This window comes from Balaenoptera acutorostrata, chromosome 14 (assembly GCF_949987535.1).
Source record: "Balaenoptera acutorostrata chromosome 14, mBalAcu1.1, whole genome shotgun sequence".
Taxonomy (NCBI): Eukaryota; Metazoa; Chordata; class Mammalia; order Artiodactyla; family Balaenopteridae; genus Balaenoptera; species Balaenoptera acutorostrata.
Window position 1 is genome coordinate 51,964,947 of NC_080077.1, and position 23,156 is coordinate 51,988,102.

A 23,156-nucleotide genomic window follows, 5' to 3' on the forward strand; every position below is an offset into this window, starting at 1 on the left:
CTTCTTAAAAGAAATTCAACATGTATGTTTAAATTATATCATTTTTTTCTCTTAGTTTTCAGTTATTTGGTCCTATCTCCTTGTATGCCTGGTATTTTTTTAAGCACATACTGTGCATGAAAAATTGTAGTGATAATTTGAGGCCCTGGATGATGTTAGCTTCCTCCAGAGAGGATTTACTTTGTTTCTGGCAGGCAGTTAGCTACGAGAATATCTCCTTAATCTATTCTGAGACTGAATTGATTCAGATCTGAGTTTTAGTCTCTGTGAGTACTAGTCTATTTTCAGGCTAGCTTTACTACCAGGATATAGCCTCCAAGGTTTCCAGCTGAAAGACTGGGATGTTTACTAGAACCCCTCCTTTTGGAAAGACTTAAATCCCAATCTTTGTTTCCTTAGCCCTGTGAAATTGCCAACAACCCTGCTCAGCATGTCTATACTCATTCAGAACTGCAAATGCTTCATGGAGAAAGCAGCGGTATGTTAAGCCACTCACCCCTCTGTGTTTCCTTTTTCTCTACCATCTTAGACCCTGTCTTTGTAGCTCTCCAATGCTTCCAAATAGATATTTCACAGTTTTTTAAAAATCTAGGTTTTTCTAGTTGTTCTCGTAGGGAGGATTGGTGTGCTACAAGCTAGTCCATCATGTCTAGAAGCAGAAGTCACCCCCTAAGGAGTTTATAACTAGTACTGCTCTATTTTATCATCCTTGGTTCCTGCCCTTGAAGAACCTTTGCTTTAAAACTCAATCTCAAAAGAAATAAATAAAAAATAAAACTCAATCTCAGTTGCTATAATAAAAATCTTAGGATAACAAAAATAATTGATGCCTTGGATGTTGAGTATTATTTTTCAAACAATATGTTATAATGTCAACAATCATAATAACCAACAATTATTGAGGGTTTACTCTGGGTGAGGAAATGTCCTAGGACCTTACCTGCATTAATTCATTAAATGAGAGACAGTGAAAACCTAGTGCTGTCCATATTCCTCAATCACAGAATTTGACCAAGGGTGGGTCATGGGTGAAAGATGACAGATAATTCAACAAACACAGCCAAGGCCCAACTAAGAAAAAAGTTTAGACATTAACTAGGCTATCAGATTACAGGGAATGCACAGGCAAAAGGGTAATCTACAAGCCTCAGACTACTTCCCCACTAGTCTTTTTCTAGTGATAACTACTAACAAAGAGTTAGTTGACAACAAAAGACTAACAATGAGCATGCTTTCCTTCCACTTGTGTGCTTCCTGGTGGAGGTGATGAAATTTCTAAAGTAAGTAGCAGAAAAGAAGTAACAGAAGGAGAAGAGGGAATAACTAAGAGCCTAAATCAACTGTCACTGGGCATCAAGAATCAGCTTCATTTGCATTCAGCAGACACCAAATAATTGCAGGTTCAGGCCATGGAAATGAGCTGGGTGACAGATATGAGACAAAAATGGAGTGGAGGCAGGCTTCCCTGGTGGCACAGTGGTTGAGAATCTGCCTGCTAATGCAGGGGACACGGGTTTGAGCCCTGGTCTGGAAAGATCCCACATGCCGCGGAGCAACTAGGCCCATGAGCCACAACTACTGAGCCTGCGTGTCTGGAGCCTGTGCTCCGCAACAAGAGAGGCCACGATAGTGAGAGGCCCACGCACTGCAATGAAGAGTGGCCCCCGCTTGCCGCAGCTAGAGGAAGCCCTCGCAAAGAAACGAAGACCCAACACAGCCAAATAAATAAATTAATTAATAATAATTAAAGGTGCTAATAATTAAAAAAAAAAAAATGGAGTGTAGGTGATATGGTATTGATGGCTCAAGACCCCACCAAAGAGAAGTGAAGGAGTTATTTAGGCTATTTGCCCAGAAAAGCAGAAATGTACGCCAAACACCAGGCATAGAGCATAGAACATGGCAATCCCAGCCTAACTTCCACTCTCAGCCAGACACTCTCCAGGGCCTGATACTCCTCACCGTTCAGTATCCTCTAGCCTGGGTAATAAACAGTGTGGGCCTCATTCTTGTTATTGGATAAAATTCTATTTAGCTCCCTCTATATGCCAAAAAATTTTGTTTCTACCAGTGGAAGCAGTCTGGGGTAGTTGAAACATAGGCTGCAGAATAAGTCTGCCTTTGGTCAAGTCTCGGCCCTACCTGGGTTACTTTGGGCAAATTACTTAACCTCTCTGAGCTTCAATATCCTCATCGTGAAATGGGGATGATGACAATAGTAGTTATCAAGATGACATGAGGTAATGCTAGTGAAGTGCTTGGCCAAGAAAGAAAGAAAGAAATGTTGGCTATGGCTATTATTTAACTTCATTTAGGGTCCTGTAGTGCGTAGGAAGAGCTTATACTATTCTCATCTGTTGGATTCCTCATTTGAGAGGCAGCCTCAGGAGTGTTGTGGGAGGGGAAGGAACAGGTGGAAAACTTAGGAGTCTCTGTGATTTCATGGGTGAGCATAAGTTTAATCCAACAGTAATTGTACTTCTAAGGCTGGTACCTAGATCTTTTTAGAGAAATGTTGCAAAATTTATGAACATGGGTGGTCATTAGCTAGATTTCCTGTTATCACTCCTCCCTGGGAGGAAACTGATTCTATTTCAGAGACATCACAGGTCTCAGCTTCCTCCCACCTATGCCCTCCAGAAACACAAAGGCTGGAATGGCCTTAAATTGATCACGAACAGATCGAGACGGGCTGGGACCTGGGACCCTTTGCTGAGGTACTTGCACCTGGACACACGTCTCCTCAAGCAACAAAATACAAAGAAACTATATGGGACTAAAAACAGCTGTATGCACGCTCATTTGCAGCAAATTATGGACAACAAGATACAAAAAGACCAAGAACCCAACTGCCACTTCGAAAAGCTGGGAACAAAAGCAGGGTACTGTGCCTGCCCCACGCACACACCACCACCAAACGGGTGGGCAAGCCGCCTAAGCTACCCTCTGGTGCAACCCCTGGAACCTCCGTATAAGGAAACAGCTGGGCCCCCCTCAGGGAGCTAGCAAGGGAACCTGTTACCTGTTTTCGCTCCCTCCTGCTGCAGCAGGAACCCCGAGAAATCCTTGCCTGAACTTTTTGTCTGGTCTCTTATCAGTTTCTATTGATTTGGGAAGGCGAAAAACCCTGGTAAGCAGCAAGACGATGCCTCCCCACCCTGATGGTCAGAAGTGCTCCACCATGGAGCTCGGGGGCCTCCTCGTAAAAATCTCTCCTCAGTAAAGTATTAAACATCAACTATTTAGCTGTTAATGTGAATTGAATTCATGTGTCCTTTCACCCAAATGCATTTGTACATTATGCCTTACCTTCACTCTGCTCTGTCTCCGTAAAAGCCAAGGAACAGCACCAAGAAGGGGACCCAGCGGACAGCCAACTTAGGAGTCAGAAGACCCCGGGCACCACTTCCAGGTCTCATTAGCTGTGTGGCTTCAGGTAATTTATTTTTCCTCTGTTGCCCTCAACATCCGCCTGAAAGGGTCTCTAAAATCCCTTCCAGCTCTAAGAGCTCTAGCTACAAAAGTAGGTTTAGTTGGAGGACCTGAAGTGGGCCCAGAAATCACCCTCGGGCACATACAGCCCTCCCACTCCGACCTGACCCAGGAAGCTCTCCACGCCCCCGCGGCGCCCTCCTGCCGGCCCCTCCCCTCCCGCAGCGTCCTCCTCCGCGTGCGTCCGCTCCCCCGCGGGCGGGGCCCCTCCTGAGCCAGGCGCCCCGGGCGCTGGTAACGCGGCCCCGCTCAGGCCTCGCTGGCTCCCCCCACGTCGCCCCTCCCCTCCAGATCCCCGTTTCCTTTCTGGCAGATTTACGATGCGGTTCAAAGAAGGAAGGATGATATAACGCTTTCCTGCTCCCTCCTTCTCCCAACCGACTTAGGCTAACTGGCTGGGGGCCAGGCGGTTTTGTTCTCCGCAGCCTGGCGTTTGTAAAAATACTCCAGGTCCCAACCTCCCGCCTGTGACATGGCGTCAGCTCCCAAACCCACTGGTCAGGCCTTCGCTCGTGGGCGGGAAGGAGGCAGCCTTGCGCCGCGCTGGAGTCTAATTAAGTGCTGAGCAAATAAACCATGGGCTTCAATTTTAGCCCTGAAAATAGCTGGGGCCCAGGATTCCTCTCTCTGGCCTGAGCTGTGAGACTGCCCACCCCCCCCCCCCCCGTCCCTGCAGTGACCTCCGGGCCAGGACTGTGGGGTTTGTGGGAAGGCGAGAACAGGGGTCCCAGGAGCTGGGAGCCCACGGAGGCGCAGGGGTGCAGAAGCCAGTGGGCGAAGCAGGAGAGGGAGACTGGAGCCTGGAGGACGGGCTATCCTGGACCCTCCATCTCAACTTGGCATCCTGGCCACTGCCTCTAGACTGTGCTGACTGCCGGCCTGCAGGACATCCAGGAGTTCTGGGTCCCAGTGAATGTATCTCTGAGCCCCGTGTGGCTAAGAATGCTGAGCTCTGGCCAACGCTGAGGTCATTCTCTAGGCAGATCGTAGAACGCGCATCACGGTTTCATGCGTAATCAGTCCTCTTGGGCAATGAGGAAAAACCAACAAATGAACACATGGAAATAAAAGCTTCTGCGAGTCAACTGAATGTGTTACTGGCTCAGTTAGACTGGGTCCTGAGCATCTACCTGTCCACGCCTGCCTGGAAGTCTCGAGAGAGACCAGCCTGCTGAGGGAGACAGGCAGGGGACAACTAACCACACCAGTCCAGGTGAACAAGAGGGGCGGGCTGTGTGAACTAGGGCACGTCCAGAGGGTCATCAGCTTCGCCATCTGGGCAACTCCTCTGTCCTTCATCCCATCCCAGCTCTTCTCACACCGTACCCTTGTCGGCTGTCTGTCTCCTGATTAGACCATGGACAGAAGCTCTGTATTATCTCCTCCCCTCCCCCACTACCCAACGCCTAGGAGGCTCCTGGCTTAAGTGCTTTTGTTCCTTTTCAACCTCCGCTCTGTAACAGCCAGGACTGAATTTGATTTGTATTGTCATCAGCACTCTTACCTCAGCATCAAAGAGGCAGGGCGTGAAGCCATGATCAAGCACAAGCTAAATGAGTTCAGGGAACAAGCTTATTTGGTGCTATCTGCACACCTGGACGACCCAGAGGGACAGGCAGACCTGGGGCGAGGCCTCTAGTGCCAAAGGTGGCCGTGAAGACAAACGTTACATGTGCCTAAAACTAAGCCAGTACTGCTGCTCCTGGCTTAGTTTTGGAATGCTCCTGTGGAATGGTTGGAATAAAATGGAAGGCGCAACTCAAAGGAAATCAGACTCAAAGGGCAGGTGAGGGCTCTTACCTGCCACTCCTTGATGAGAGCTTTTCCAGCAGAACACAAATGCCGAGCGGGCGAATCCCTGGACACAAGCCCCTTCAGCTCACTCCTGGAGATGCCTTCAGAGTTCCTTCTTCTCTTCAGATGCATTGGGTCACGCCATGAGCGTGTTCGGAGCAGCTACCACAGCTGCACGTGGCCCGTACAGTGGGGACACAGCCGGTCACACGAGTAATTACAACACACTGTGGCAATTACAATATAGTGTGATGTGGAGGAGGGGACGGGGGCTGAGGGGGGACAGGGCAAAGGCGCCTACGGCTGCCTAGCAGTCCTGGAAGGCTTCCCGGAGAGGGTGAGGGTCCCTGGGCCTTCTCCAGGCCGCTGCCCCTCTGCTGCTCTCTCCCTGCTTCTCCAACCCCGCAGCACCAAGGGTCTAGGAAGGGAGTCCTGTGCCGTGGGAGACAGACGGGCAAGTCAGAGTACACATTTCATCCTCCAGAGGCCCGCTGGTGCCCTGGTCTCCTGCTTTCCTGCTCTCAGGGGGCTCCTCTGGGCCCGCTTGTTCCTAACGCAGCCCCTCCTCTTGGTGGCGCCTGAGGCCACAATATGGGCAACGCTGGGGCAATAACAATAATAATAATGCCGAGAAGCGGGCAGAGAGTGGAGTGGCGGAGGAGAAACACCACTTCACCCTCAAACCCCACCCTGCGGGTAACTGTCTCAACCCCCAACTGCGCTTGTGGAGAAGGCAGCTCCGTGTGGCCAAACCACAAAGTCCCCATTTGGAAGATCCCGTTTCCTAACCACCTTGGCCCAACATCAATAGCAATATTGCCCCACAAGGAGCGGCAAGCCATTTACTGCAAAAACCACCAGCGCCAGGGCTCAAAACCCAAGTTCAGACACGAAGAACTCCCCTCTGGAGTGTAAAACCGAGTTCAGAATGAAGAAAAACAATTTTCAGCCCAAGTTTCCTCCACGGAGGCACCCTGAGCGCCCCTCCTCACCGCTGCGAGGCCTCCTTCCCCCCCGGCTGGGCCCTCGTTAGGAGCTAATGGGCCCCAGCTGTGCCAGCTTCCAGGCCTCCTCCTTAACCCCTTGGTTTCCTCCATCGTTGCCAGAAAAAAATGAGGCCTCAGAAATCCCGTGCAGGGCTCAGAGCAGAGGCCACCCACTGCAAGGAGTTCATGGTGTGCATGATCTATGGTTTCTCCTGATAAACCAAATAATTAATAATTGCTACCATTTGCAGGGTGCCTTGTATGCCTTACCCACTTGCATTATTAGCCCTTCTGAGACCTCTCATCTTTGCAAACACAGTAGGAGGTAGGAATTGTTTCACCCATCTTATGGATGAGAACATCAAGGCCAGCAAGGAGACGTGATTTAAACTTGCTCTGTTCTCTTGCTGCCCACCCTATCACTTACTTTGAGCAAGAGTTGATTCTCCACTGTGTGGATGAAAGAGACAATCACCACTCTTCCATTGTCCATCTGTAGAGGTTGCAAAACTTTAAAACCAGAAAACACCGGGTTGAGAATCAGAACAACCGGGTTTTCTCCCCAACCAAGGGCCCTTGTTGACTTTGGACAAACACCATCTTCCTTTAGCTCTCACAACCTTATCTTCAAAATAATGCAAGTAAAAATATCTGCCTTTCTTCCTCTTGGGCTTGTTGGAAGATCAAATAGATTCAGTTGGGCAAAAGCATCCTAAACTGTAGGGAAGAAGGACTATGACACTCGAGGACTCCTCCCCACCTCCCCACATGACATACACATTCTAAGAGAAGAGAGGTTCACCCCAATGGTTTCAGAGTGAATTTTGGGGCCTGATGTTCCAAGGCTTTTTCATTTCATTTGTGAGAAACAGACTCTGAGGCACTCTGTCAGACCCTGTTATTTTTATGATTTTGGAGGACCAGAGGTTTATTATGATGACAAACTTTAAGTCCTCCCTGGCTGAACCTAGCCTGTTAAAAAGGTGACCCATTGGCAGGAACCACGTGTAAACCACTGTCTTTAATTCACCACCTACCCCCTCTTACCACACTGGCACTATATCAGATTTTTCCTCCTCCGTGGAAAATAATTAACATCATTAACATCATTAGGTTTATCACCAAAACCCAGAAACCACCCAAATGTCCTTCAGTTGACCCTGAATGACTCTGGTACCTTCATAAAAACAACAAAAGGAGTGAAATACTGTTACCTATCACAAATGCTTTATGCCAAGTGAAAGAGGCCAGACTCCAAAGGGTGTGTATTATATGATTGTATGGTTAAGTGACATTCTGGGAGAGGCAGAGCTACAGGGATGGGACCAGATCAGTGGTCACCAGGGGTAAGTGTTCAGGAAGGGTTTGACTAGAAGGGGGTGGGTAGCACAGAGGAGTTCCTGCCAGGTGGTGGAACTGTTGTGTATCTTGATTATAGTGGTGGTTACAGGACTCAAAGCATTTGTTAAAACTCATAGAACTGTATAAAAAAGGAGTGAGTTTTACTGTAGGTAAATTAAGACAAATTCTTTTATTTTTAATATGTTTAATATGCATAGTGTTCTTGTTCTTTTATGTATTTATTTATTTATTTATGGCTGTGTTGGGTCTTCTTTTCTGTGCGAGGGCTTTCTCTAGTTGCGGCAAGTGGGGGCCACTCTTCATCGCGGTGCGCGGGCCTCTCACTATCGCGGGCTCTCTTGTTGCGGAGCACAGGCTCCAGACGCGCAGGCTCAGTAACTGTGGCTCACGGGCCTAGTTGCTCCGCGGCATGTGGGATCTTCTCAGACCAGGGCTCGAACCCGTGTCCCCTGCATTGGCAGGCAGATTCTCAACCACTGCGCCACCAGGGAAGCCCCAAGACAAATTCTTAAAGATTAAAAAATAAACTACTCCGAGATTTTTTTACAAAAGGATCGTTGAGAAAGTAGAGCAATTTAACAGGGAGTCCAGCGGTAGAGTGTAGTGTAGCACAATGTCATGTAGTGTACAGTGAGGGGTAGGGTAGTGTCTAGGAATCTGGCCACTGGTTCTCTACCTTGAGTTGGCAGTGATGGCCTGGGGAAGGGGTTAAGAGTCCAGGACCCCCACCCCTTGAGGATCCGATTCCCTGGATCCAGGGTAAACTTGGGAGTTTGCATTCTAAACAAGCTTCCCAGGTTGTTTTGGTTCAGGTGGTTAACAGCCCATACTTGGAGGCCCACTATTAGACCTTTCTTCATTATTTGGGAATTCAATTCTTTTGTGAGCAGGTCCCTTTTATGCCTTGGTGTTACCACCAGTAAAATGGGGACAATTCACCAGTCTCCTGCTTTATAGCGATCTGAGATGGCAGGTCACTGAGGTACGTGCTGGGGGCGCTCCAACGCTGTTACCTGCATTCAGTGGCAGTAGGCTTGGCCTCTGGGGCCTGCACCTTGAACATCTTTTCCTGTAACCTGGCGTCTTGGAATTTACCTCTTGGGAAGTGGTAGCTTTGACCTTAAGGGGATACTGTTAAGATGAAATTTTGTTTCTCTGAAATGCTTTGAGTTTTCTCACAGAAAGAAATCCAAAGTCAGAGGCATGTCCTTCTGGGATGACTATAATTCTGAGCTCTAGAACCATTCAAATAGAAGACAGGATGTGAACCTGGGGTCAAGTCCCTGTTCCATCACTGACCATTTGTGTGATTCTGGGCAAGTAATTTCATTCTTTGAATCTCAAATTCTTACATTCAAATTTTTCAGGTGTAAAGTGGGGCTGATAACTGTACTTTGCGGGGATCCTATGGGGTTTGAAAGATGCATGCTGAGGTATTTCGAGGGGACGAGTTGTGATGGCTGAACTTTCAAAAGATTTGGCAAAACAAAAACATATATATGTATACACACACACACATGCACACACACACATATACACCTAATATATAAATATGTAAAGCAAATATGGCAAATGTTAGGAATTGTTGAATCTAAGTGACAGTCATGTGGGTAATCATTTTTTCAACTTTTCTATATGTTTCTAAATTTTCCTAATGAAATCAGGAAGAAGAGATGGTATGTGTCAGACCAGCACAGTGCCTGTCACTCAGTAGGTCTCAGTAGGTTGGAGAGCAGGGGAGGTGAGGATGGCAGGGCAGGGAATGGGTGAGAGAAAGAGAAAGGCCTAAGGCTCGTCCAGTGCAGGAAGAGCCCAGGGAGAGAATGAAGCCAGGCAATGCCCACCCTCGGGGAAGGTGTGGGTGTGAGAACTGCCCTTGTGTTTCCAGCTCCAGAGAATCTGGGTATGGGGGAGGGGCACCCCACTCCAGTCGGGAGGCTCTGCCATGTTTCCTCCCCTTTCCTCGGGGATCTGAGAAGAACCAATTGCACTGTTTTCAGATGCTTCCAGCCCTCTTGGCTGGGGTGGGAAACACGATAGAGATTCTTTGGGACTCTGGATTGTTTGCAATTTATAGACCCTCTGAGCCCCCGTGATGTACAAGCATCTTGCTCAACAGCTGTTCTGAGCACCAGAGTGGAAATGAACAAGGTACAAATGGCAGAGGAGGGTCAGCAAAGCCGTGAGGACAGCCTGTGAACCAGGCAGCTGGTCCCCCTTCCCTTGTAGCTCCCCTCAGCCAAGGGCTCCCACCCTAGCCCATGGCTGCACCTCTCGGGTCTTCCAGATCCAGTGGCATGAATCCAACCTGGTTGAAAAGGACATATTTGTTTCCTGTTGCTGCTGTGACATGTCACCATAAACTTAGTGGCTGAAAATAACACCATTTTATTATCTTGATGATTCTGGAGGTTAGAAGTCCAGGTTGGGTTTCATGGGCTAAAATCAAGCAGGGATGAGTTCCTTCTAGAGGCTCTTGCCTTTTTCAGCTTCTAGAGGCTGCCCTCATTCCTTGACTGGTGGCCCTTCCTCCATCTCCAGGGCCAGTGGAGTCTTCCTCACAATGCCATCTTTCTGGTTCCAACTCTTCTGTCTCCCTCTACTCCATGTAAGGACCGTTGTGATTACATTGGGCAGGTAATCTTCTTATTTTGAAATTCTTAATTAGCAACCTAAATTCCCCCTTGCCATATAACCTAAGACATTCACAGGTTCCAGAGATTGGGACATGGACATCTTTGGGGGGCCGTTATTCTGCCTACTACAGAGGATGCCCCAAATGGATGAGCATTCTTACCTTTTACCCTCAGGAATTTTCAAACTTTAGGGTACTTTAGAATCATGGAAAACACTTGAAAATCCAGAATTTTAGGCCCCGCTGGATTCTGATTTGGCACTTTTGGAATGGATCCAAGAAATCTGAATTTTTTAGTAAGCTCCCTAATGCCTTCCTGATAGACATGATCCAAGGAGCACATTTTGAAGGATCTGCTGTCTTTTGTCTTTGGACAGAGTATAATGGCTACATTTTAGCAACTTAATTACAAAATCTATGATCTATGATTTATTGAGCAATTCCAATGTACTAATAAACATAGCTAAGTGTAGCAAGCACTTACTATGTGCCAGATCTATTCTAAGAGGTGTCCATGCACGATCTCCTTTAATCCTCACAATAACATGACAAGGTATGATTGTTATTATCATCTCTATTTTGCAGATGAGAACATGAAGACACAGGGGTTTAAGTTCCTTGCCTAAGGCAAAGCACTTTACAAAGGCAAAACCAGATGCCTATCCACCCCGATCCTTTCTTTTCTAAAGCCTGAGGGGCAGCTCCACCTCCAAGGGTGGAGTGAGCCCTGTGTATAGCCAAGGGGTGGGAGTCGGTGGGGGGGGGGGGCCTGAACTTTTACACTCAAGGAGGTACAAACACAGCAGGTAGAAGCCTCAAACTACCCGGTTAGCTTCTCTTTAATTCTCCAAACACCCAACAGAGCCACAACAATGCCAGTGGGCAGGAAGGGGTCTGTTGATGAAAGGCCATCCTGGCCCATCCTGGAGACAGCAACATCAGAGGGCCTCTCTCTGTCTCACACACACACGCGCACACACACACACTTGCCAGGGGACAGTTTCCCTTTATTACAGGGGCAGGTTCCAGCCTGCTGCCATTCCCTGCACCGTTCAAATTGGCAGCGGGTCACCCTGGCCTCCTGTCTGTGTCTGAGAGACCTTCCAGCTGGGCCCTTGTGGGCCCCTGTATCATCTCACTTCTTTAGGACAGAAACTAGAGAGACTCATGTAACACCAGATGGGTTACAGGGCTGACATCTCCGTAGGGCGCACCACCTCCTCTGAAATGGACACCACAGAGCAAGCCACTCTCCCCCCACACCGCACCTCCCCCTTCCACCTCCCCCATCTCCAGTTCCCATTTCCTCTTCCATCCTTTTCCCTTTCTCCATCTCTTTCCCTATCTCTTTAGGATGCACTCTCTACCCTCTCTCCCCAGGGTCTCACTGCCTTAAGCATGTGACTTTGGAGACAGAGGAACAGAGGGGTTGGTTACAACCAGAAACCATGAACCTTTAAGCCCGCTTTGGACTCTGCCTCAGTTTCCCTTCTGGAAAATGAATGTATGAACATTTGCCAATTTCCTAACTCAAAACAGTGTCTGTGGTTCTGATACCTGCTTTGTGGTTTGTAAAGCATATGCTCCATTTCCAGGCTGGTCCTGATGCCTTATAAAGTCCGGTGGGTTCGTGAAGTGGATGTTGCAGATGGGGAAACTGATGCCTTGAGAGGGAAATGACTCACTCAAGGCCACACAGCGTTTAGTGGCCGAGTCAGGGCCAGAGACAAGTCTTGCAATCCTGTCTTGCCATGACATTTGAGTTCTTCGTGATGATGATGATTCTGTGGTACACGGAACAGAGGACATGGACCACGAGCATGGCTGCTGCCAACAGGTCCTGAAGAAGATGAGAGCAGAAAAATCTCACAAGTTGGTTACCTTAATTGCTTAACTGCTATGCAATCTAATTATACTGACGGGGTTCATTACCATGTCGAATTTTGTTTTATGTTTTTACGTCATGAGAAGCCATCAAAGAATAAAGACGCAGACGTAGAGAATGGACTTAAGGACACAGGGAGGGGTAAGGGTAAGCTGGGACAAAGTGAGAGAGTGGCATGGACATATATACACTACCAAACGTAAAATAGATAGCTAGTGGGAAGCAGCCGCATAGCACAGGGAGATCAGCTCGGTGCTTTGTGACCACCTAGAGGGGTGGGATAGGGAGGGTGGGAGGGAGACGCAAGAGGGAGGGGATATGGGGATATATGTATATGTATAGCTGATTCACTTTGTTATACAGCAGAAACTAACACACCATTGTAAAGCAATTATACTCCAATAAAGATGTTAAAAAAAAAAAGCAGCCATCACCTCACGGGGTGTGGAGCCAGTGGGCTGTGTATAAAGAGAGGACTTCTGACGAAGGGCTTGCTGCTGACTTGCTGAAAGCGCTGCAATACTTCCCACGTGCCCTCTCAGGTCATCCTCACGACCCGAGACACAGGCAGCCTTGTTCCCATTTCACAAACAAGAAAACAGAGGCCCAGAGACATGAAGGGACTCGCCTATCATCATTCAGCTAGTGAATGGCAGGGCTGGCTCCAGTCAAGGCCTGTCCCATTCCAAAGTTGTTTCCCTCCCCTACTCCGTGACACCGGCTCCCCACAGAGACGGAAAGGCCTTCGTCATAAAATGACTCCGTTTCCTCTTTGTAAAATCCTGCCTCCTGGCTTCTGCGTTCCCTAAGCAGAGCCCCCTCGCACCCCAGGTGCCAACCTGCACAGTAGGGCAGGAGGAGGGCTTGCAGGGCGCCAGCCCGCGGGAGAGCGTCAGAGCTTCTCCTTCGGAGGAGCGAGTTCCCCCCACTTGTGAGGACGAGCCAGTGAGACCCTTGAGGCCCCCAGCACACCCCCTCGCCCCTCCTGGGGACAGCCCCACTCTGGGAGCTGGAAGCCTTGCCCAGGGGCACCAGCGGGCCAGGGCCCGGCTAAGGAGCAGCACCATTCTCCCTGCGCCCAGCCGGGCTGTCCTCCAGCCGGTTGTGCAATCTTGCTATGAATAGGTCTAGGTGTGTGGTTTGGTGCCAAGGAGACCAGACTTGATTCCTTCGGGTGACAGCTCCCCTCTGGAATTCTGGGAGGTGAGGGAGCACAGCTGCGAGGTCAGGCCGATGACCCTGAGCTGGGCGGTCGGAGCTGGTGGCGTGAGGGGAGGGGCCTGTGGCCAGACTGGATGTGCAGGCTGGCAGCATGACGCCGGGAGCTCTTCTTCCTCCCTGGCAGTCACCAGGCCACCCTGAGTCTGCCTCCCAAGCCCCTCCCATCTTCCACCCCTCACTCTCACCAAGCCCTCATTACCTTAGGTACAGACTTAAAACAAAGAAGCTGGCCTTCCCTGGTGGCACAGTGGTTGAGAATCTGCCTGCCGATGCAGGGGACACGGGTTCGAGCCCTGGTCTGGGAGGATCCCACGTGCCGCGGAGCAACTAGGCCCGTGAGCCACAACTACTGAGCCTGCGCGTCTGGAGCCTGTGCTCCGCAACAAGAGAGCCCGCGATAGTGAGAGGCCCGCGCACCGTGATGAAGAGTGGCCCCCGCTTGCCGCAACTGGAGAAAGCCCAAGCACAGAAACGAAGACCCAACACAGCCAAAAAATAATAATAATAATAATAATTAAAAATCTGCTAAAAACTCCTAAGAGGGGCAAAGGCAAAGACTTGCAAGTTAATTTTTAAAACTTTAAAAACACGAGGCTGTGGGAAACCAGGGATTCTCATATATTTTGGTGTTGTGAATTGGTACATTCGAGGGCAGTTTGATCCACCTTTCAAAATTGCAAATGTGTATGTACCTCTTGCCCCAGTAATTCCACGTTTGGGCATTAATCCTACAAAGATTCTGACCTGTGTATGTAATATATGTATAAGGTTATTTGCTGCAGTGTTGCTGATAATAACAAATGTTCAGTAACAATGTCCAATGTCTGTCAATAGGGGACTACTGGTTAAATTAATTGGGATACAATGATACAGTGGAATACTATGCAACTCTAAAAACGAGGAGGCTATCTATGTACTGATATTTCCTCCATGTGTGAGAAAATCATTAACAAAGAAAGATATCTGACAGTGTGTATAATATACTTTTTGTGTAATAAAAAGGGGAAAGTAATAATTTGTGCTTTTATTCCTTGTAGGTGCATAAGAAATTCTGGAAGGATACACAAGAAACTTTGGGGTGGGAGGAACTAGGCAGAGAACTAGACAGGGGTGGGAGGAAAACATTCCCTATGTGTGTATCGCGATATGCTTTCTAGCTTTTGAATCATGAGAATGCATTACCTTTGAAAAATACAGTGCAACAAATGAAGATAATTTTGACAAAAAATTCCCTAACCAATTGCCAGCTACAATGGACATTTGTCTTTTGGGGACAAGTCCTGGCATGAGAACACCCTTCTACTTGGGGATTTACCCAATGGTCGCATCTTGGTGGGAAGAAGAACCCCTTCTCCCCCACTGGAGCGGGACTCGGAGTGGCCGAGGAACAGTGTTAGCTTATTCACGGTGGCAACAGTTGAGGTCCTGAGTCCAGTTTTGAGGCCAAAAGTGTCCAGGACACAAGAATTATTTCAATTTTAGCATTTTACCTTTTAGTACCTCTCCTCAGCCACAGTTTACACTGGCATATGCTATTTCTATTCTGCTTTTTATTTTTCTTATATTAATATAAAAGTTACAAGAGCAATAGATAATTACATTTCTAAGAGTGCATCCAATATAAGCATATAGTTTTTATAATTATTATTCTAACAGATGCATAAAATTCCTTTGTTCTGATTAGGTAATTCCTATACTGATATTCAAGATGTTAATAGGAGGAAATTATGGAAACCCAAAGTTATGAAGACACAACTTTGCAATGATATTACTCATTTATCAGTCAGATTCCTTTCAAACAGTATAGTTATCTCATTATCTCCACTTTTATTCCCTAACCCCCTTCTCCCACCTTGTTGCTTCCAGTCTCAGAAGAGGAGTCAAAGCCAGCCTCTCCACCATGGCTCTTTAGAAGCCGTATTTATCTTTATACTAGTAACACACTCCCGTTTTGATAACCTAAAATAGTATATAAGGAGAAGAGTTGAAAGCCAAAGTCCCTTGCGTCCGTCCCTGGACTGAACCATTACCAAGTTTTCTGTGATTTCTTCTAGATCAGGGCTTTCAGTTTGGTTGGGAAGTTACAGGGGTGGCGAGCTATTGACCCCTCAGCCTTTAGGGCAGCCTCTCTGGCCAGCGGCTATGAGAAGCCTGAGACGGGAGCAGTTTTCTCTGCCATCCCGGTGCCTGGTACATCCTGGTGCTGGTGGGATGGATGAATGTAGGACTCACGGAGGTGGACCTGTGCTAAGACAAGAAGAGCATCGAGACTTTTCTTCCCTGCATGGGAGTGGGGATGTTTGTAGTGTGTCCAGTAAGTCCTCTGAGAAAGAAGGCAAAAATGAAGTTTTGAGCCATTACTATGTGATGGACACTAGGCAGAACTACAGACACACACACACACACACAATCTAATTTTCTCCAGGTCTTAAATATTGCTGAGAGTCCTCCTCTTTTAATGTTCGAATAAAGAAAATTCAAGGGGAAGGACCCTTCTTCCTGCAGCTCCAAAGGTGTCCTCAGGGCCCAGAACCAAAGCTTCTCTCTGATGGCCATGGAGCAGAGGGAGGGTGGGCCCCCTTCTGGATGCACCTCTCTCCGCCTCCACCCTTCAAACACACTCCCCTGCGCATGCCCACCATGGGCTGAGCTGAGGGCACCCAGGGCACCACAGCCATCACCCTTTCTCCCCATGTCCCAGGGAAGTGGCCATGGGGACGGGGGTGGAGTGTCTGCCAGATCGACCGTGGCTATGAACTCTACCTTCCTCCACCTTTGACCTCTGTATTCCAGCTGTGATGTGCGAGGCTTGGCTGATACACGTCACGTGTGCTGTATTAAAGGTTTGCCCTCACTACTCAAACATTTGCGAAATCAATTCCCTAAAGTGTTAGCAAGATTAACCAGTTCAAATTCTTCCTCTTTTAAACAAGAAGCTGAAGCAGGGAGAGCCGGCAACAATTAACTCTTTACTCCTCAAGGTGGAGCAGATAGATGATATCTTGAATATAAACTCATGGAGGGCAGGGCCTAGTTCTGCTGGTGCCCATCACAGCCTCTGGCCCACTGCCACACTTGAAATTGACTTAGTAATTGTTGTTCATTAAGTTAACTTCAATTAATTTTAGTTGAATTTTTACCTGGTTTGGGAAAACTCTCTGCTGAGAATCTTGTGATAGCTGGTTTTGGATTTCCATCTTTAATCTTTTGGGAGACAGACTCAAAACTTGAAAGCAATCTCAAATGAAATACCTTCTCCTAGTTGGCTCTGGTATTAGAAGATGAAGTTTTACCTGTACAGGAAATTAAAACAATGATAAGGACAGACTTATGAAAGCATGACTCTTCACCAATATAGAATTTATCCCAAAGGGCAAACTTTAAAATCTTTTTTACCTACTTGATCTGAAGTAAGAGTCCATCGTGCTGCTTAGGACTTTGAACCCAAAAGCTGAATGATTTTTATAACGTCTATTAATAGGAAAACCACAACCCAGGCTACTAAGAATAGTTTTACAGTAGGGTGGAGTTCCCCCTAACTTAGCTAGGAAATATTTATGCTATTGCCACCAGCAGCCTTACGCGTTGTTTGACTTTGATATGTAGGAGGCCACCGTGATGACCGACATTCATCTTCTGGACTCACGTGAGCAGGACCTCCTTAGGGCCAAAACCGTGACAGGTCAAAACCTCTGACACCCAAGGAAGACAGAGTTTAAATCCCGCCTCCCAATGTAAAAGCTCCTCCAGGGCAACCTGACTCAGGGCAGGCCAAAAGTGGCTATCAGCCACCATGAACAATGCCATAAATCTGCTTTATTAAATTGTCTGGTTGCCTGTGAAGGTCAAAAGTGGGTCAGAGAAAAAGTCTGCAGGATTCATTTAGTTTAGAGATCTCAGGATAGAGTCTCCCAGCTTTGTGCCTCTTCCACAGGAAGACCTTGAGACAAACTCAGCTATTTCACTCCTCGGGTTAAAGAAAGGGGGAAGGAGAACAAAAAACTTCTTGGAGTAAGATAGAGTGTCATTGATGCTTTATTTACATGCGTCACCATCTCTTTTACAAACTAGATTACGGTTTTAAATGGAATACACAAGGCAATATCTACAAACACCAAGGAAAGTTAAGTACTGCATCTCTATTTCATTTGGAAAAGAGAAGATTCCCAAATCAAACTGGTTTTGATTCTTGAGAGGAAAGGTGGTAGAGATAATTCATGGCAACATATGGATAGACAAAATCCTCAGTAAGAATGCAATATGATAGTGTTCGCTTTGAAAGAAAGGATGAGGTGCTTCAAACCAAAGTATCAACTGCATGACTCTTAGGTGTTTGAATATGGCCAGGCACCACAATGAGTTCTAGTTTGCATGGGTTATGAGCAAGAAATTGAAACGGATAAGACAGTTTTACAGATACTGTATACAGATTTTTTTTCCATTCATGCAACTTTTTTTCTTAAAAAAAAAGTTAAACATGTGAAGCCAAAACGTACATTTTTTTAATATTAACTAATTTTTCTGTTCCTCCTTCACATCTGTTTACATTTTGCATGTACATAATGTGCTAGGACAAGTGTATTGAGAGAAGATTGATTGCCAGGCAATGAGATAATTTTAGAGAAATAAGTGACCAGACATGTAGTTGTTTTTTTTTTTTTTAAAGCAGCCGCACAAATATTTCTGGAGTGTGGCAGAGGCCTCGGAACCAATCATTCGACAAAGAAAAATACATACAAATAAAACTAAACAAGAGGAAAATATTTCATTCATTCGAACTGCATAAAATGTTACCCACTGAAGATCTAGATCAAATATAATACACAGTCGCCCCTTGGTATCCGTGGGGAATTGGTTGCAGGACCTCCACAGATACCAAAATCTGTGGATGCCCAAGTCCCTTATATAAAATGGTGTACTACAGTCGGCCCTACGGATCCATGGTTGGTTGAATCCGAGGATGCTGAGCCCGTGTATGCGGAGGGCCGACTGTACTCTTTTCAATTACTTGGGCATCTGCGTTAAGATCTTGTCTGACAGACATGATTTCACAAGGCCTTCACTCTCCCTCCGCTGTGCCCTGCCGCCCCTGGTCTCCAGGAGAGGCTGGCTTTTTCATACCTCTTTGCCAGTGATTGTATTCCTACAAAATTTTCTGCTTTTCTTAATTAAAAAAAGAATACGTTATACCTAATCGTACAATGTTCCCCAAATACACCGAGAAAGAAGAAATCAGAGTTTGGAGCTGTCAGGATTTTATTTCTGCTTTCAGAGAGAAAGGGTAACTTTTTAATTTCCCCTCACCAGCCCTTGGCATCAGCATGAAAAATGGGCCTGGGTGATTGACTGCTTTCCTCTTGACGGTCTTTCCAAGAGATTCAAATATTCCTTATTCTTTAAGTGGGGTTCATTAGATAGACTCCCTACCATCTTTAACAATTTCAGAAGCCGCCTGAAATGACACCCTGAGACCGGGCATACCTGTCCTGACCAGTGAGCCAAGAGGTCTTCTCCTCAGGGTGGGGAAGCGACACACACAAGGGCAAAACTCACCACCACACACACACACACAAACACACACAGAGTCCACCAGTACTACACGTGTGTGCACGCTCTTCCCGTTAACAGGAGAGCCAAACTTCTGAAATTTAAAAAAATATGTTTTGGCAGTCATTACATTGCAGGGGATGCAATAAAGGAAATCGACCTCAGATTCATTCACAGTTAATGGGATACTCTGAACCTGGCGGTCAGGCCTCACTCACGCCAGGACAGTGAAGGCTTGTGATAAGGGTCTTTTCTAACTTTGGTAAAAGGTATCTGGTTCTGGAGCCCTGAAGAGAACAATAGGACCCCAGAGTTTGGGTCATGTTTTCAACATTGTTACTCTTCTTTCTAAATTTCCCATCAAAAAGTGGAAGGCTCCCTAGAGCAGCTTATTTAGAGGCTGAGTGTAGACTCCGAAAGTTCTTATCAGGATGCAAACATTACAACCGCCAGACTCCCGGAGACTACCAAGTATTCCACTGAGATACTCCAGATCAGGAAACTTCCTGTGGGGGCCCATGGCACTCAGAACTCCACATGGTGGCCATCGGTAGGCCCTTCCTGAAAGCAGGGTCTTCAAATACAAGAGGGAGAGAGGGCTTAGGTGGCACCTCTGCCCTGTCTGATTGCCTTCGGACTCAGTCTAAGGGATCCTGGCCTCTGGGTGGGCGGCCAAGGGTGAGAGTGGGGTTGCTGTGATCCTGGACAGGCTTAACTACTCCATTCTTGCCTGACCCTTTCTAGGACTGATGCTGGCGCTAGACTTTGCCCTGATCTCAGCTGTCCGCGACACTCTACATGTAGATGCTGAATTACTTAAAAAAAAAAAAAAAGGAAAAGAAAAAAATTCCAAGCACCCCTCCCTCTCCATTTTCCTGATCTGCTCTGTGGCTATCCTGCTCTCATACCTCTCTGTCCCTCCCTCAGCTGTTTTAGATTAAATTAGAATCTGGTTCCAGGATATTTTGTAAAACATTCTGCCTGAAATCTAACAAACATTGGGGGGGGGGGGAAAGAATAAATGAGATGCCACATGTCTGAAAGGAATTCGACACTTTAAAAGTCAAAACACATTTGAGGGTTGCCTTTCTTACTCCCAAAGTATTTCCCATGGTCTACAAAACTGCAAAGGCAAGTAGCTATTTTGTTAGTTTTCTTGTTTCTTTGAGCTCAGGAGAGAAGTTCTCAGGGCCCTCGTGTTGGAAGCACTCGGATTCTCCCCTATATCCAACACCCCGCTGCCACCCCCCCGTCCCTGAGCTGCTGCCACTGTCTCTGCACTACGTCTCCACCCAGGGGGCAGCGTCCCTTAGGAACCCAGAGAGGCAGCCCTCTCTTGCTGACACTTGACAGTTCTTGTGTACAGCAGACTACCAAAGAATCAAGGAAGTGGCTAGCTTTATTACAAAAGAATACAGTAAGCAAAAGTCTGTCTCACTGACAAGCAGACCACGTGAATAGAATACATATTTTTAAAAATTATACATACTTTCAAAATGAAGATTATAAACTTGTAGCAGTTTAGAAAAGGTGATATGCTACAGGTCTACTATAACCACAAATTGCACAACAATTTACAGATTCAGTAGAGAGCAGGGTGAAATCAACAGGGCCATCGCTCAAACATGACAGCCCAAGCGAGGCGGGAGAGACAAGTGGCAACACCAAATGGAACGTTCATTATGCTAGGAGCTGTTATCACCACCAATGTCACCCCCAGAGGAATCAGGAAGCAAAGGTGCACAAAGGGGCCCCTGGTGGCTGGTGATGGGTGCAGGGGGTTGGGTGGCACGTCTGTGTTGGTGGAAGGGAATCAGTGCCCACTGCACGGTGCAAGCATCAGCGAGAACTCATGCAGGGAGGTCTGTGCTGAAATACTAGCCTGTATCCCTAACATCCATGCAGACTGTTCCATTTTTGTACTGTACATGATAAAATATATTTATACATTTCTATGCCTAATGCTTTTTATGCAACGAAAAGAGTCTTCATATATCACTTTGGAGAAGTATGCATATGCTGTGCTAATCAGAGCATCATTACACCAGTTTCATATGTACCAAAGGTGTTCCCAACTATTCTGTCTACCAAAGAGGGTAACTAATATAATCACACTTTTCAGGCTAAACAGAAAGCACCTATACAGCACCATAACTTTTTGAAAAGAAAAAAATGAAATCCATAGAAGCAGGAAAAGTGTCTGGGGGGAGGTCAAAACTGCCCTATCTTGTACTTCCATTGTGACACTTGTACAATTACAATCTAAGCTTATTTATATTAAAAAGGAATCAGTTTGTATGCTATTGCTTGTCACTCATACACGTCTACTAGATCAGATTATACAGAGCAAGACTGAAAATAATCAAGGGTGCGCATTTAGAAAAATAGTGACTCGGGTTTGTACTTTCCACACATTTCTCACTGCAGGCTTAATGTTCACCTGTAAGTTCACTTCTTCTGCAAAGCAAAACACGACTACTTTTTTTTTTTTTTCTTTTCTTTTCTCCTTAAAACTAAACCCGTTAGTGGCATTTGGCAATGAGCGGACAGCTGAGCTGATTTCTTCCTTGAAAAATTCTAATTTCTAACCAACATACAATCACTGTTGACTGTGTTAGCTGAGGATACTGACAGTAGACCACAGGCCCTACTGATCTGGCAACTGCAGACCAGGTGCCAGGGTCTCATCCCCCGACCACCCTGACTCAGAACCAAGCACGTGGTTTGGTTCTGGGTCAGGTTTATCGATGCAGGGCTCTGTCCTGGACCAGTGCACACAGAAAACACTTGTGCCACTGTTCAGTTTTTAGAAAAGGATAGTTTTCTACCAAACGAAAGAAGAAAGAAAACCCCCCTCTAGTTTATGTAATGTGTTAGTTAGGGGAGTTCTATGGGCTCGAATGCTTGTGACACCCAAAGCCAGCACAGTAGCTGGTACAACATTTTCCTTCTGTTTTTAAATTTGCCAGGGGAAGCATGATTAACATTTTAACATAAAAAGACTGCAAGTTAATGCATGTGAGAAACTCAAAGTCAAAGGAAAACAAACACAAAAACAACACTTAAAACATCCCATAAACCATCACGATATTAAAACACCACAGAATGGCCCGCGGGCTCACGGTGTGCTCTGAACAGGGTGGGCGGTGCTGGCAGGGTGCTGTCCTTCGCTGGCAGGTGGCTGTCACCCCGTACAAGGAAGGTTTTGCATACTTTATAGAGAGAGTTCTGTGCGAGGGTAAGTGCTTCACCCGGGGTAAGGGGCCGATAACAGTCTCTGCTGGGGTAGGAAACGGCAGGGGCTCACAAAGGTGTTAAGCTGTAAACGGTACCACTGTCCACTTGCTGAGAGCAGATTTGGCAAAGGGTTTTCTCTGTAGGTCTTGTGTCAGTTTGAGGGTCTAAAGGAGGAGAGAAGAAAACCAGAGATGGTTAAGGACATTCAAACAGCAGTGGGCCCTCCAGGTCACGCCTCCTCAGCCTCCGGTCCCCTCACCCGCCTCTGGGCCAGGGGTGCTGCAAGTCAAGCTGTTCTGCTGCACTAGCTTCAAAGGGCTGAAAACCTAAGGACAAAGCCTGGAGATCACTTACCTTATTTCTGTGCTTGATAACAAAACGCCCTCACTTGCGGAGGTTAACAAAGCGAGGCAAATCGGGGTGCCTCAGCGGGCCCTTCCAAGTTAGGGAGGCCTGGGGTGCAGATGGGGTTTTACTCTAGATTTTTGGATTGACGGGCTTCCTGGGACACGACACGTTCATGCTAAAACCAGGGGAGCTGGTCACCCCATGCAGACCAGCTATGCTCTTCTGGTTCCCCCTCCCCCGGCTACGCGGACTAAGTGACCTTGCTTACCACCCTTCCCATTGATATCCCAACATCAGGGGAGTGGAAATGGCCACTTTCCACAAAGGCTTCATCGGTCTGCACTGCTGGGTCGGGGTAATCTTGACTTCCCTCACTATAAAAGGAGAAGTAATCTCTAAGTGGGGTGTCCTAGAAATTTGCTTTTTATATTAAAAATCTGCAGAGGGAAAACAATTATAACACGCATACATATGGCCCAAAAAACCTCTCACAAAACATCCCTTTAAAAATTAACAACACTATTATTGTTGGTATTATTATTATGCACTCAGCCACCTTCAAACGGTAAATCCTCTCAAAGCATCTGAATTTACACAAATCTTATCATCACACTTCTTGCGACCACTGAGCCCGGAAAAGTTAGAGAAT

The 23,156-nt window shown here is 46.9% G+C and overlaps 2 protein-coding genes across 4 annotated transcripts in view; both read right to left on the reverse strand.

Annotated features, from left to right (window-relative positions):
• Positions 1 to 3,572, reverse strand: part of ARMC2 (armadillo repeat containing 2) — a 258,731-nt gene extending 255,159 nt beyond the window's left edge. For both annotated transcript variants that reach the window (XM_007190659.2, XM_057528083.1), the window contains exon 1: positions 3,310 to 3,572. The gene's annotated coding sequence lies outside the window, so the exon portion shown is untranslated. The remainder of the gene's footprint in view (positions 1 to 3,309) is intronic.
• Positions 3,573 to 17,394: 13,822 nt separating this feature from the next.
• FOXO3 (forkhead box O3) overlaps positions 17,395 to 23,156 on the reverse strand; it is a 119,626-nt gene continuing 113,864 nt past the window's right edge. For both annotated transcript variants that reach the window (XM_057527589.1, XM_057527590.1), the window contains one exon: positions 17,395 to 22,323. The gene's annotated coding sequence lies outside the window, so the exon portion shown is untranslated. The remainder of the gene's footprint in view (positions 22,324 to 23,156) is intronic.